At 42.1% G+C, this 14,514-nt stretch overlaps 1 protein-coding gene across 1 annotated transcript in view; it reads right to left on the reverse strand.

The window, feature by feature from the left end:
• The window catches only part of Kcnk10 (potassium two pore domain channel subfamily K member 10), a 137,372-nt gene that overhangs the window by 96,144 nt on the left and 26,714 nt on the right, over positions 1-14,514 (reverse strand). The window lies entirely within an intron of this gene.

A 14,514-nucleotide genomic window follows, 5' to 3' on the forward strand; every position in this document is an offset into this window, starting at 1 on the left:
CGAGAGAGAGAGAGAGAGAGAGAGAGAGAGAGAGAGAGAGACAGAGACAGAGACAGAGACAGAGACAGAGACACAGAGACAGAGACAGAGACAGAGAGAGAGAGAGAGAGAGAGAGAGAGAGAAGAGCTCCCATCCTGCCCCGGACTTCCCTTCTGGACAAGAGCTCCCATCCTGCCCCGGACTTCCAATTTGGACAAGAGAGCTCCCATCTGGACAAGAGAGAGAGACTTCCTGAATCTGTCAGCTCTCTCTGAACCAAGTGTGCGGATAAAGCCAAGAATGAACCACAAGGAGATGGGCAGACGTCAAAGCAGAAACACATACAACAAAATGAATAGCAATACAGCATCACCAGGCCCTAGCCCTCCTCCAACACCTAGACCTGAACATCAGAAATTGGAAGAAGCAGAAGAAAATAGCCTTATGAATGACATCATGAAGAAGCTAGAGGCTTGTGTAGAGGAAAAGACAAAAAAAAAAATGTGAAGAACGCTGTAAACAACTAGAGGAAAGGGCAAACAAATTAGAAGAAATCAATAAAGTCCTGGAAGAAAACAATAAAGTACTGAAAGAAAATCAAGAAAAATCAATGAAACAAATGAAGGAAACAGTCCAAGACCTCAAAAGGGAAATAGAAAAAATGAAGAAGACACAAACAGAGGGAATGCTGGAAATAGAAAATCTCAGAAAACGATTGGGAACTTCAGATGCAAGTATAATCAACAGAATGCAAGAGATAGAAGAGAGGATCTCTAGCGTTGAAGATACAGTAGAAGAAATAGATTCATCAGTCAAAGAAAACACTAAAGCCAACAAAGTCATGAACCAAAATGTCCAAGAAATTTGGGACACCATGAAAAGACCAAACCTACGAATAATAGGGGTAGAAGAAGGAGAAGAATACCAACTCAAGGGCACAGAAAATATATTCAACAAGATCATAGAAGAAAACTTTCCCAACTTAAAGAAGGAAATGCCTATGAAGATACAAGAAGCCTATAGAACACCAAACAGACTAGACCCCCAAAAAAAGTCCCCTCGCCACATAATAATTAAACAATTAAATGTACAGAATAAAGAAAGAATATTAAGAGCAGCAAAGGAAAAAGGCCAAGTGACATATAAAGGCAAACCTATCAGAATAACACCCGATTTCTCAATGGAGACTTTGAAAGGCAGAAGGACCTGGACAGATGTAATGCAGACACTAAGAGACCATGGATGCCAGCCTAGACTAATATACCCAGCAAAACTTTCAATCATCATAGATGGAGTGAACAAGACATTCCATGACAAAGCCAGATTTAAACAATACTTATCCACAAACCCAGCCCTACAGAAAGCACTAGAAGGAAAATTCCAACCTAAGGAAGTCAGATACACCCTCGAAAACACAGGCAATAGATAAAGCCACAGCAGTAAACCCCAACGAAGAGAAGTACATACACATCACCACCAAAAAATAACAAGAATGAACAATCACTGGTCATTAATATCCCTCAATATCAATGGACTTAATTCACCTATAAAAAGACATAGGCTTACAGAATGGATACGAAAGCAGGACCCATCTTTCTGCTGCATACAAGAAACACATCTCAAATTCAAAGATAGACACTACCTAAAAATAAAAGGCTGGGAAAAGACTTTCCAATCAAACGGTCTTAAGAAACAAGCGGGTGTAGCCATCCTGATATCCAGCAAAATAGACTTCAAACTAAAATCAATCAAAAGAGATCAAGAAGGGCATTACATACTCATCACAGGAAAGATCCACCAAGATGAAGTCTCAATTCTGAACATTTATGCCCCAAACACAAGGGCACTCACATATGTAAAAGAAACATTACTAAAGCTTAAATCACATATAAAACCCCACACATTAATAGTGGGAGACCTCAACACCCCACTTTCACCACTGGACAGATCTCCCAAATTGAAACTTAACAGAGAAATAAAGGACTTAACTGATGTCATGACTCAAATGGACTTAATCGATATCTACAGAACATTCCATCCTAACAAAAAAGAATATACCTTCTTCTCAGCACCCCATGTAACCTTCTCTAAATCGACCACATACTTGGCCACAAAACAAATCTAAACAGATACAAAACAATTGGAATAACCTCCTGTGTTCTATCAGACCACCATGGTCTAAAGTTGGATTTCAACAACAACAAAAACTACAGAAAACCTACGATCTCATGGAAACTGAATAATACCCAACTGAATCACCAATGGGTTAAGGAAGAAATAAAGAAAGAAATCAAAGACTTCCTAGAGATCAACAAAAATGAAGACACCACATATCCAAACCTATGGGACACTATGAAAGCAGTACTAAGAGGGAAACTCATAGCACTAAATGCCCACATAAATAAGCTGGTGAAATCTCACACTAGTGACTTAACAGCACACCTGAAAGTTCTAGAACAAGAAGAAGCAAAGTCTCCCAGGAAAAATAGATGCCAGGAAATTATCAAACTGAGAGCTGAAATCAATAAAATAGAAACAAAGAGAACAATACAAAAAAAAATTAATGAAACAAAGAGTTGGTTCTTTGAGAAAATCAACAAGATAGACAAGCCCTTATCCAAACTAACCAAAAGACAGAGAGAGAGCATCCAAATCAACAAAATCAGAAATGAAAAGGGGGACATAACAACAGACATTGAGGAAATCCAGAGAATCATCAGGTCATACTTCAAAAACCTCTATTCCACAAAACTGGAAAACCTAAAAGAAATGGATAATTTTCTGGATAGGTACCACATACCTAAATTAAATCAAGACCAGATAAACTATTTAAATAGTCCAATAACCCCTAACGAAATAGAAACAGTCATTAAAAGTCTCCCAACCAAAAAAAGCCCAGGACCAGATGGTTTCAGTGCAGAATTCTACCAGATCTTCAAAGAAGAGTTAATACCAATACTCTCTAAATTGTTCCACACAATAGAAACAGAAGGAACATTATCAAACTCCTTCTTTGAGGCTACAATTACCCTGATTCCTAAACCAAACAAGGATACAACAAAGAAAGAGAACTACAGACCGATCTCCCTCATGAACATTGATGCAAAAATACTCAATAAAATACTGGCAAACAGACTCCAAGAACACATCAAAACAATTATCCACCATGATCAAGTAGGATTCATTCCAGGGATGCAAGGATGGTTCAACATACAAAAGTCTGTCAATGTAATACACCATATAAACAAACTCAAAGAAAAAAACCACATGATCATCTCACTAGATGCTGAAAAGGCATTTGACAAAATCCAACACCCCTTCATGATAAAGGTCTTGGAGCGATCAGGAATACAGGGAACATACCTAAACATAATAAGGGCAATTTACAGCAAGCCAACAGCCAACATAAAATTAAATGGAGAGAAACTCAAAGCAATTCCACTAAAATCAGGAACGAGGCAAGGCTGTCCGCTCTCCCCATACTTATTCAATATAGTACTTGAAGTTCTAGCCAGAGCAATAAGACAACATAAGGAGATTAAGGGGATACAAATTGGAAAGGAAGAAGTCAAGCTTTCCCTATTTGCAGATGACATGATAGTATACTTGAGCAACCCCAAAGATTCCACCAAGGAACTGATACAGCTTATAAACACCTTCAGCAACATAGCAGGATACAAGATCAACTCAAAAAAATCAGTAGCCTTCCTATATACAATGGACAAGGAAGCGGAGAAGGAAATCAGAGATACATCACCCTTTGCTATAGCCACAAATGACATAAAATACCTTGGGATAACACTAACCAAGCAAGTGAAGGACCTATATGACAAGAACTTTAAGTTTCTGAAAAAAAGAAATTGAAGAAGATGTCAGAAAATGGAAAGATCTCCCATGCTCATGGATAAGCAGGACTAACATAGTAAAAATGGCAATCTTACCAAAAGCAATCTACAGATTCAATGCAATCCCCATCAAAATACCAACACAATTCTTCACAGACCTGGAAAGAATAATACTCAACTTCATATGGAAAAACAAAAAACCTAGGATAGCCAAAAGAATCCTGTACAATAACACAACCTCTGGAGGCATCACGATCCCTGACTTCAAGCTGTACTATAGAGCTACAGTAATAAAAACAGCTTGGTACTGGCATAAAAACCGACATGTGGACCAATGGAATCGAATTGAAGACCCTGACATTAATCTGCACACCTATGAACAAATAATTTTTGACAAAGAAGCCAAAAGTGCACAATGGAAAAAAGAAAGCATCTTCAACAAATGGTGCTGGCAAAACTGGATATCAACATGTAGAAGGCTGCAAATAGATCCATGTCTATCACCGTGCACAAAACTTAAGTCCAAGTGGATCAAGGACCTCAACATAAATCCAGCTACTCTGAACCTGCTAGAAGAGAAAGTAGGAAGTAGTCTTGAATGCATTGGCATAGGAGACCACTTCCTAAATAGAACACCAGTAGCACAGACACTGAGAGAAACAATCAATCAATGGGACCTCTTGAAACTGAGAAGCTTTTGTAGAGCAAAGGATACGGTCAACAAGGCAAAGCGACAGCCTACAGAATGGGAAAAGATCTTCACCAACCCCACATCTGACAGAGGACTGATATCCAGAATATATAAGGAACTCAAGAAATTAGACATCAAAATGCCCAACAGTCCAATTAAGAAATGGGCTATAGAACTAAACAGAGAATTCTCAACAGAGGAAACTCAAATGGCTGAAAGACATTTAAGGAATTGCTCAACATCCCTAATCATCAGGGAAATGCAAATCAAAACAACTCTGAGATACCACCTTACGCCTGTCAGAATGGCTAAGATCAAAAACACTGAAGACACCTTATGCTGGAGAGGATGTGGAGCTAGGTGAACTCTCCTCCACTGCTGGTGGGAATGCAAGCTTGTACAACCACTTTGGAAATCAATATGGCGATTTCTTAGAAAATTGGGAATCCATCTCCCCCAAGATCCAGCTATACCACTCTTGGGCATATACCCAAGGAATGCTCAACCACACCACAAGAGCACTTGTTCAGCTATGTTCATATCAGCATTGTTTGTAATAGCCAGAACATGGAAACAACCTAGATGCCCTTCAACTGAAGAATGGATAAACAAAATGTGGTACATATACACAATGGAATACTACTCAGCAGAGAAAAACAATGACATCATGAGGTTTGCAGACAAATGGATGGATCTAGAAAAAATCATCCTGAATGAGGTAACCCAGACTCAGAAAGACAAACATGGTATGTACTCACTCATAGCAGGATACTAGATGCGGAACACGGATGACTGGACTGCTACTCACATCACCAGGGAGGCTACCTGGAAAATAGGACCCCAAGAAAGACACGGGGATCGCCCAATGACAGAGAAATGGGATGAGATCTACATGAACAGCCTGGACATGAGTGGGGGTAGTGAAGGGCAAGGGTCGAGGGAAAGAGAGCTTGGGGGAGCGTGAGATCCCAGCTGGATCAACAACAGAGAGGGAGAACAAGGAATAGGAGACCATGGTAAATGAAGACCACATGAGAATAGGAAGAAGCAAAGTCCTAGAGAGGCCCACAGAAATCCACAAAGATACCCCCACAACAGACTGCTGGCAATGGTTGAGAGACAGCCCGAACTGACCTACTCTGGTGATGGGATGGCCAAACACCCTAATTGTCGTGCTAGAAACCTCATCCAACTACTGAGGGATCTGGATGCAGAGATCCATGAGTAGGCCCTGGGTGAATCTCTGGGAGTCCAATTAGCGAGAATGAGGAGGGTTTATATGAGCGAGAATTGTTGAGACCAAGGTTGGATAAAGCACAGGGACAAATAGCCAAACGAACGGAAACACATGAAATATGAACCAATGGCTGAGGGGTCACCAACTGGATCAGGCCCTCTGAATGGGTGAGACAGTTGATTGGCCTGATCTGTTTGGGAGGCATCCAGGCAGTGGGACCGGGTCCTGTGCTCATTGCATGAGTCGGCTGTTTGAAACCTGGGGCCTATGCAGGGTCGCTTGGCTTGGCCTGGGAGGAGGGGACTGGACCTACCTGGACTGAGTCTACCAGGTTGATCTCAGTCTGTGGGGAAGGCTTTGCCCTGGAGAAGATGGGAATGGGGGGGCGGGCTGGGGGGAAGGTGAGGGGGGCGAGAGGGGGGAGAACAAGGGAATCCGTGGCTGATATGTAGAACTGAATTGTATTGCAAAATAAAAATTAAAAAAATAAAATTAAATTAAATTTAAAAAAATTTAAAAAAGGCATTTTGGATAGCAGCTAACCCAATTTCTTCAACCAGAAGATCTGAGTAATTTGCCCAAGGCAAATGCTAGAACCCAGATATAAGGCTAGCATCTATCCACCTCTCAAGTGCAAGCTCTTATCACCTTTGAGTTCTGTTGCAGGGAATTCTATGAAAGAGCTGCTCAAGCCATGCTGTTGTTTATTTGGAAGCATGGCTTGAGTTTGTCAGTTTGGCATTAAGTCCTTCAGTTTCATCAGGTTTCAGTCTTTGGAGTCCAGGATTGAACTAAACTCTATGCAAGCAAAAGGAAAATAGCCAGACAATATCTCAGTCCAAATGCTGAGAGGATTGTGGGAGACTCCAACTTTGGAGAAATATTCTAGTACAATCAGCACACTAAACCAATCAGCTACTGGCGTGAATGCTAACTGTAATGACTTGCATCTACCCCAGGAATTCTACATCATGCACTTTATCAGAACCTTTACATTTTTGCTCCTAGGAATCCACTCAAGATTCCAGAAGAAACACCCTAACTGAAAGGCATGTAGAGAAACGACCTTGGAAATGACCATGTATAAGAGCTTTCTTATTCTTATAACCTGGAAGATTGGTATTAAGCCTTCCATGCTGAAGAATTGAAGGTGGCTAGAGTCCACAACTTACCAATAGTGCTGCCATATTGTGTAGTTCTAGGAAGTGCCATTCACAGATGCACAGTATACAACCAGCCGAGCCATATGTGGTACTCTGACCTAAAGATTTGGTTCGGCTCCATGTTAAGCTTATTTAGGATTATATTACAAATGTCCTTGCATCAGAAAATTCACATTTATTTTAATCTCAAATGAAGAGTTGCCTTATGTGTCTATAGAACTTCACTGCCTGCTCTAGAGGAGAGAGATTGTCATGCTTTAAGATTATTCTTAATCACTTCCCATCCAGCAAACTTGGTGTGTGGAAATAAAGATATCAGTTTGATCATTCTTTCTGGCATGTATTTATGTACAAAACTAGTCAGGAAATCCTAACAACATATAATCAAACTTAAGTGTGTGTGTGTGTGTGTGTGTGTGTGTGTGTGTGTGTGTGTTATGTAAGTGTGATTTATGTTTGTGGGTGTGCACATGTGTATGTGGAGGTCAGGGGTCACTGTCAGATATACTTCTTTTTGCTTTCCACTTTTTGTTTTTGAGACAAAGATTCTCATTGACTCTGAAGCTCATGGATTCAACTAGACCAGCTGGCCAACAAGACTCAGGGATCCACCTGACTCCTACACCTATTCCAACATGCTTGTCTTAGTCAGGGTTACTCTTGCTGTGATGAAGCACCATGACCAAAAGCAGCTTGGGGAGGAAAGGGTTTCTTTCACTGACAATTCCCTATAACATTTCATCATCAAAAGTAGCAAGAACAGGAACTCAAACAGAGCAGGAACGTGGAGGCAGGAGTTGACGCAGAAGCCATGGAGGGTTGCTGCTTACTGACTTGCTCTCCATGGCTTGCTCAGCCTGCTTCCTTACAGAACCCAGGACCACCAGCCCAGGGATGGTATCACCCAGGGAACTTAGTCTATTGAGTGATGAGGTAAGCACTTCATAATTGCTGGCTACAGTTGTGATTAATTAACGGGCAATGTCTATAGAGTGGGAGATGTGCACCTGAACAGGGGATACAATGACAACTAAAAAGTGTACATTAAACTCATTTTCTGTCTTATGTTGACTAGTTTAACTATCATTAGGGATTGTCAATAGCCTCTGTCTCTCCAGAGACCAGTTAATGGAAAAGCAAAGCATTTGTCTTCACCTGTTAGCTCACTGACGTCTCATAGCATCTCAGTATACCCCCACAGCAATTAGCACAGTTCAGAATCCATATAATGGTACTCAATGTTCATTAAGTGAATGCTAGCTTACTGGTGGTAATGACTTGGTCCTTGAATTCTGAAAAAATTTAGGTTAAGAGCACTCAAGACCTTTTAATTAATAAAAGAAGACACCCTGATCTCAGGAGCATGTCCAGAATTTAGAAGTGTGTTGAGTTCTTTTCCTCCATATAGTTTTATTAACTCTTTGAGAATTTCATACACTATGGTTTGATCATATTCACTCCCCTCCACCAACTCCTCCCAGCTACACCCCCACCACCACATCCACCTTACTTTGTGATCTATCTACTATAAATATATCTAGTCTAATTGTGTTGGCCAGTTGCTCTTGTGTGGGGAGCCTGTCCTGGGATATGGTTGGTCTATTAGGAGTCATATGCTTTAACAAAATTGACTTCCCTTTTCCCAGCAGTTATCAAAAGCCAATAGATCATCAACTACAGATGGGACTTCATGCTTCCCTTCCCCAGGCCCTCCATGCTAGGATATCAGCTGGCTTGAACTTGTGAAGATTGTATACATGCCTTCACAATTGCTGGGAGGTCATATTTGTCCCATTATGTCTGGAAAACACTGTTTCCCTGATGTTTGGGGGATTATTCTTGTGGTTCATGTATTGGATTCTTTAGGTCAGATGATCTCACAAATCACCTCCTATTTAAGCTCTGAGCCCCATGCAGTTTTTCCAAAACAAGCCAATCACAACCATTTCTCCCATCCTACATTTATTTTAACACTCTATCCAAGAGAATGTGGAATCTAGGCTATCTGAAGAATCTGAAGAGGCTGTAACTAAGGTAGAAAAGCCAGTCATGCCACATCTGTCTGGTTCTCTTGGGACACTAAGTCTTGGAATTGATGGCTATGCTGTGAGGAAGTATAAGTCAGCTCATGTGCAGAATCAACAAAGACTGATCCCCTCAGTCACATGAGCTACAGTGTCTCCCGGTGATTCTAGCCTCTGCTCCTCACCATCCCACAAGTCCCTGTAATATAAGCCACTCCCCCTCTGTGCTGCCTAGATCTCTAAAGCCTTAAGCCTGTGGCTATAATAAAATGCTTGTTTTCTGCCAGTGAGTTGTTATTACAGCAACAAGAACAGATCAAAAAAAAATTGAATCAGGCCAAAACCCAAGAATAGAACCCAAGAATCCTATACATTGGCTGGTAAATAAGCTGAAGCAAAATTCTAAAGCAACATTCTAGTGCCTGCTACTCTTTCATCTCTTAAGGTACACCATATGGAGACAATAAAAATCACTGTCATTCACATTTATATAGCTGGCATTATTTCCAGTATTTTCCGTGCATTGACTGGTTTCAGTATCCAAGTTACTTTCTGAAGTAGGCACAATTGCTACTCCAGTTTTACATGTAAGCAAAAGCTAGACATGCCAGTAATGAGAGGTGTGGCTGGGAACTGAACTTGGCCATCTATCTCCAGAGTCTGACAGTGTAGTTGGGTGCTTCTCCAGTCTTATGCCTCATGAATAATAATAATGTGAGTCATCTAGCGAGTGCTTGGCAGACTGTCAACCCTCTATGAAAATGTTTCCTTCCTTCCTCAACAGCGACATCACAGTTTAAATGGCCGCAATTCCTTTTGTTTGGGGAGACTTGGGGATGGTAGCTGTTGGTTTCTTTGTTAAAGTTTCAGGAATATCTTTTCAGTCAGGATCTCACTATGTAGCTGGCCTTAAACTAGAAATCCTCCAGCTTCAGCGTCTGGAGAGCTATAATTACCAATATGCACATTACCTCTCACTACTAGAGATTGCTATAATTTTTAAAGCAGAAAATGTGTTCCTCTGGAAGCAAAGTGTATGTCTCTAACACTAGGTTACATTTATTGTCTGGACAATGTATCTGCTCCGGTGTCTTATTAGGGGCTCACATTAAACATGATTGAAGGAGAAATCTTGTTTGAGCTCACACAACATCCCCAGAGCTGCTTCTTCCCCAAGACTTCTGTGCCTCAGCGAATGTTTCTGCCACTCTTCCAGGGACTCAGTCAGACTCTCCAGTTGCTTTGGATCCTCCTCTGAGGTCCACAACTCATGGAGCCAACTCTACCTCTAAATAGATATTGATTTCCACCACCTCTCTTCACCCCCGACTCCAACCGCTCAGGTCAAAGTCCTGCAATCTAGCAGCATGTGAATCCAGTCCATCCACTGCCTTCTTGAAAACCTCCATGCACTCCAAGAACAACCAAACTCATCAGATCAGTGCTTCGTGTTCTGGCTCCTGCCTATGTCTCCAGCCTCACCAGCTGCCATCTATCCCTGTGTCCCTCGGTGATAACGCACTTCTATTTTGTCCATCTTATATCCAGGCACTGGGACATCGCCCTTGCACTTCCATGTAGAACATTTCCCCCAGATCCTTACCGACAGGCTCCTTCTTAACGCTTCCACCACTTTGCCTCATGGCAAATGGCCAGTCTCCCCACCAGCCATTTTCGAGCCTGCATCCTAACTTTAACTTCTTCACAGCACTTTATTTTCATTGCTGTCTAAAACTGGACTTTGTACTTATTTGCTTGTTCACTCTGTGCCTCTTTGCAACAGAAAATAAATATACCATCTAAAGAGATTTTTGTCTGTTTTAGTCATCACCTATATCCCAGTACATAGATTAGCACCTACTACATAACTGATATCCAATGAATAGGTGTGGATGAACGGATAATGAACAGGCAGCATGTATACACAAAGGGACTTTATTCAGCCATAAAGAAAAATGAAATCATAAAATTACATGGGAATGGATGGATGATACTGGAAACTATTGCATTCAACGAGGCAGCCCAGGATCAGAAGCACAAATATACCCCACAGACTCTCTCCTACGCAGATCGTAGCTTCTAATTTGTGTGCATGTATATTTATAGGGAGTGAGTGTATACAGAGGCCAGAAAACTAGAAAGGGGCCCATGAGAGAAGAAATGAGAGGCTTGAAGCAAGTGGAATAGAAACAGTAATAAGATAGATGTGATACCAAGGTGGAAAAAGGAATATTGAGGGTGGGAGGGTATAAGTGAGAACTGGGACAGGAGGATGAGGGAGAGGAGAAGGTAGGGAAGGATAAATCGAAACTGTGTTTGGAAAAGTTATAAAGAAGCCTGCTAATTTAAAATAAAAGTTTAAATAAAAATAAAAACAAAAAATCAAGGAATACAAAATTTTTTAAATGTTGACCAAAATTAATGAATCCTCTAATCAGATCATAATTCCCTGGATTTCAGAAACTAGTGATCTTGAGTCTCAAATTCCAATCCAAATGTCTATCCCATGGAAGAGAAGGGGAGGAGGGAGGGGAGGAGGGAGGGGAGGAGGGAAGGGAGGAGGGAGGGAAAGGCAAGACAAGGCAGAGGAAATTGGGAATAAGAACGAACAACAAGGTGAGAGGGAAGTCTGCCATCGTATAACTCTGAATTCTTCCTATTTGTGGATTTTATAGATGAAAAGTCTAACGACACTCAACAATAAGTTACACATACTATTCATCGTTCAATCACCATTAAAAAAAAAATCAAGGCTGTCCTTTTAAATAAAGTCCAGAATATATGGACTCTAACCCATTTGCAAATATGTCTAAACTGCAATGGTGCCCAAGGTCAGTGGTGTCCCCAAAGGGGTTGAGGGAGAGACGCTGACCTTCGGAAATCTGAGAGAGTACAAATCCCTACTATTACTACTGTGTACACAGCCCACCAAACTCCCAGGTGGCCCTGTGGAGGCAAGGGCCAAGGTGGCACTTATCTCCCCACGTCACCAGCCCCAGCACACAGGACAGAAGCCCCTGCAGCTTCTCTTCTCCCCTGGGTCTTGTCAACCAATCAGTGTCAGAATCCTAGGGAATCCAAGCTAGGGCTGTAGATCTGCGTTATGAGCCTGGGAAAAGGGGAGGGAGAAAGAGAAAGACTCAATCAGTCTGGAGTCAATGGCGGCACCCCTGCCTTGACTTTCACGTAAAATTTTCGTTTCTGTTGCTAAAGAAAATCCTGGCACAGACAAGGAATAATGTGGCCTGGAAGAGTCAAAGGCTGGAACAAAGATGGTTCTGTGGTGAGGATTCGGTTCCCAGCATCCAAACCGGTGACTCACAACCACCTGTAACCCCAGCTCCAGTGGATCTGACTCCCTTTTCCAGCCTCCTCTAGTGTCCATGTGTGTGTGTGTGTGTGTGTGTGTGTGTGTATGTGTGTGTGTGTGTGTGTGTGTTCATTTATTAAATAAAATAAATCTTTTTTAATTTTAAAATACGAGTCAAATGCTACCTTCCCTTCTGATGCCCCTGAACACAACTTCTTTTCTGCCTTTGAGAACCACCACACACTTCAAATCGTGTTCACACACTTTGCACCAGGTTCTTTCTCTACTCTTCTCACACTCTCCTCAGGTGGAAACAGACCCCATTATCACGGTGATAAGTGAATTACATTACATTCCTTTGAATACAAGCCTGCTTCTGCCCAACTGTCAAGGACATGAAGGAGTGGACCCTCCCCGGGCAGGCTGGGAGAAATGCAGCACCTGCTCCTACTGCTCCACCCCGAGGCCCTCCATCAGGGTGGCTCTGTGATCAGCCCTACTTCAGCTGCTCATTCTACAGTCACCGTAAAGAAGGTGTATTCCCCTCATTATTCAAGAGGTGGTATGTGCATGGCGGAATGATAAATTATACAAGCTAAAAACTCAGACTCCGTTCATGACAGTAGTTATGTGGAGACTCCGTTCATGACAGTAGTTATGTGGTCTTTGGTGGGAGAGAGGGAGTGTGCGTGCTCTTAGCATTAAAATGGGATGTTTATCTTACCCTTTGCACTTCCATTCCTATCCTTAAAATGGAGACAATACCTTCCCCTGAGCGCTGTGGTAAGGCTTCAGGAAGACACTTCACAGTGTTTATTTTGTGTGAGCACCTTGAAGTCAAGAGGGTCTAGCACACAGTAGATACTTCAAAGATAATTTTTAAATAAAAATATGCTATGGTAAGCAGAATAACAGTCCCCCAAAGATGTCTTTTTTTTAAGTCTCTAGAACTTGTCCATATGTTACTTTACATGGTAAAGGGGCTTTGCAAATATATGATCAAGTTAAGGACCTTGAGATGGCAGCATAACTATAGATTTTCTGAAAATTTTCACCCCAGTGAAAGACAAGGGTCATTAAAAGAGGGAGAACAGGGGGCTGGAGAGATTGTCCAGTGGTTCCTAGAACCCCATGCTGAGTGGTTCACAACTGCCTGGGACTCCAGCTCCAGAGGATCAACATGGCCTCCACAGGCACCTGCAGTCACATGCACATACCCACACACAGACAAGCACACAGACACATACTATACATTACAAAGGAAGGAGACAGGAGGAGCAGAGGCAGAGCAAGGTGAGTGAAGAACAAAAGGAAGGTCAGGGCACTGGAGTGAGGAACTCTACGTGGGGAGTCAGGAGCTGTGCTCCATGTGTGGAGTCAGGAGCTGTGCTCCATGTGGGGAGGCAGGAACTGTGCTCCATGTGGGGAGTCAGGAGCTGTGCTCCATGTGGGGAGTCAGGAGCTGAGCTCCATGTGTGGAGTGAGGAGGTGTACTCCATGTGTGGAGTGAGGAGATGTATACTCCATGTGGGGAATCTCCCCCAGAAGCTCCTGAATGGAACACATCCTTGAGAACATCTCAATTCCGGCCCCATAATGACTATTTAGGTTAAGTGACCTGGAAGATCATATGAGAATAGAAATTCATACTGTTTTAGCCATACAGTTTGTGGTAACTTGTTACAGTGGAAAGGATGCCTGCTCCAGGCTGGGCACCACATTTCACATGAAAGTTCTCCATATGCCTGAACAGTCCAGCCCTGAGGGTCAGCTCTTGCCACAGTTTAACAGAGGCTCATTTGGCTTATTAATGCCTAGAATTTGGGTCCAACATTGCTGTGGGATGTCCTGTATGTTGTAAATAAATAAAACACTGATTGGCCAGTAGCCAGGCAGGAAGTATGAGATAGGCGGGACAAACAGAGAGGAGTGGCTAGGAGGTGGAAGTCTGGGGGAGACGCCAGCCTGCCAACCAGGGAGCATCATGTAAAGGCAACAGGTAAAGCCACGGAACACGTGGCAACATATAAGTTAACAGAAATGAGCTGAGTATAAGAGTAAGAGCTAGACAATGGTAGGCCTGAGCTAATGGCTGAGCAGTTTAAATAATATAAGCGTCTGTATGTTTATTTTATAAGTGGGCTATAGGATTGCCTGGGCTTGGCAGGACCAGAGAGAAAAACTCTAGCTACACAACATGTCTCATAATCTCAGATACTTGAAAGAGATACATTGCTGGTTTGGTTACTATTTATTCCTGTGAG

This window comes from Peromyscus eremicus, chromosome 14 (genome assembly GCF_949786415.1).
Source record: "Peromyscus eremicus chromosome 14, PerEre_H2_v1, whole genome shotgun sequence".
NCBI classification, from domain to species: domain Eukaryota; kingdom Metazoa; phylum Chordata; class Mammalia; order Rodentia; family Cricetidae; genus Peromyscus; species Peromyscus eremicus.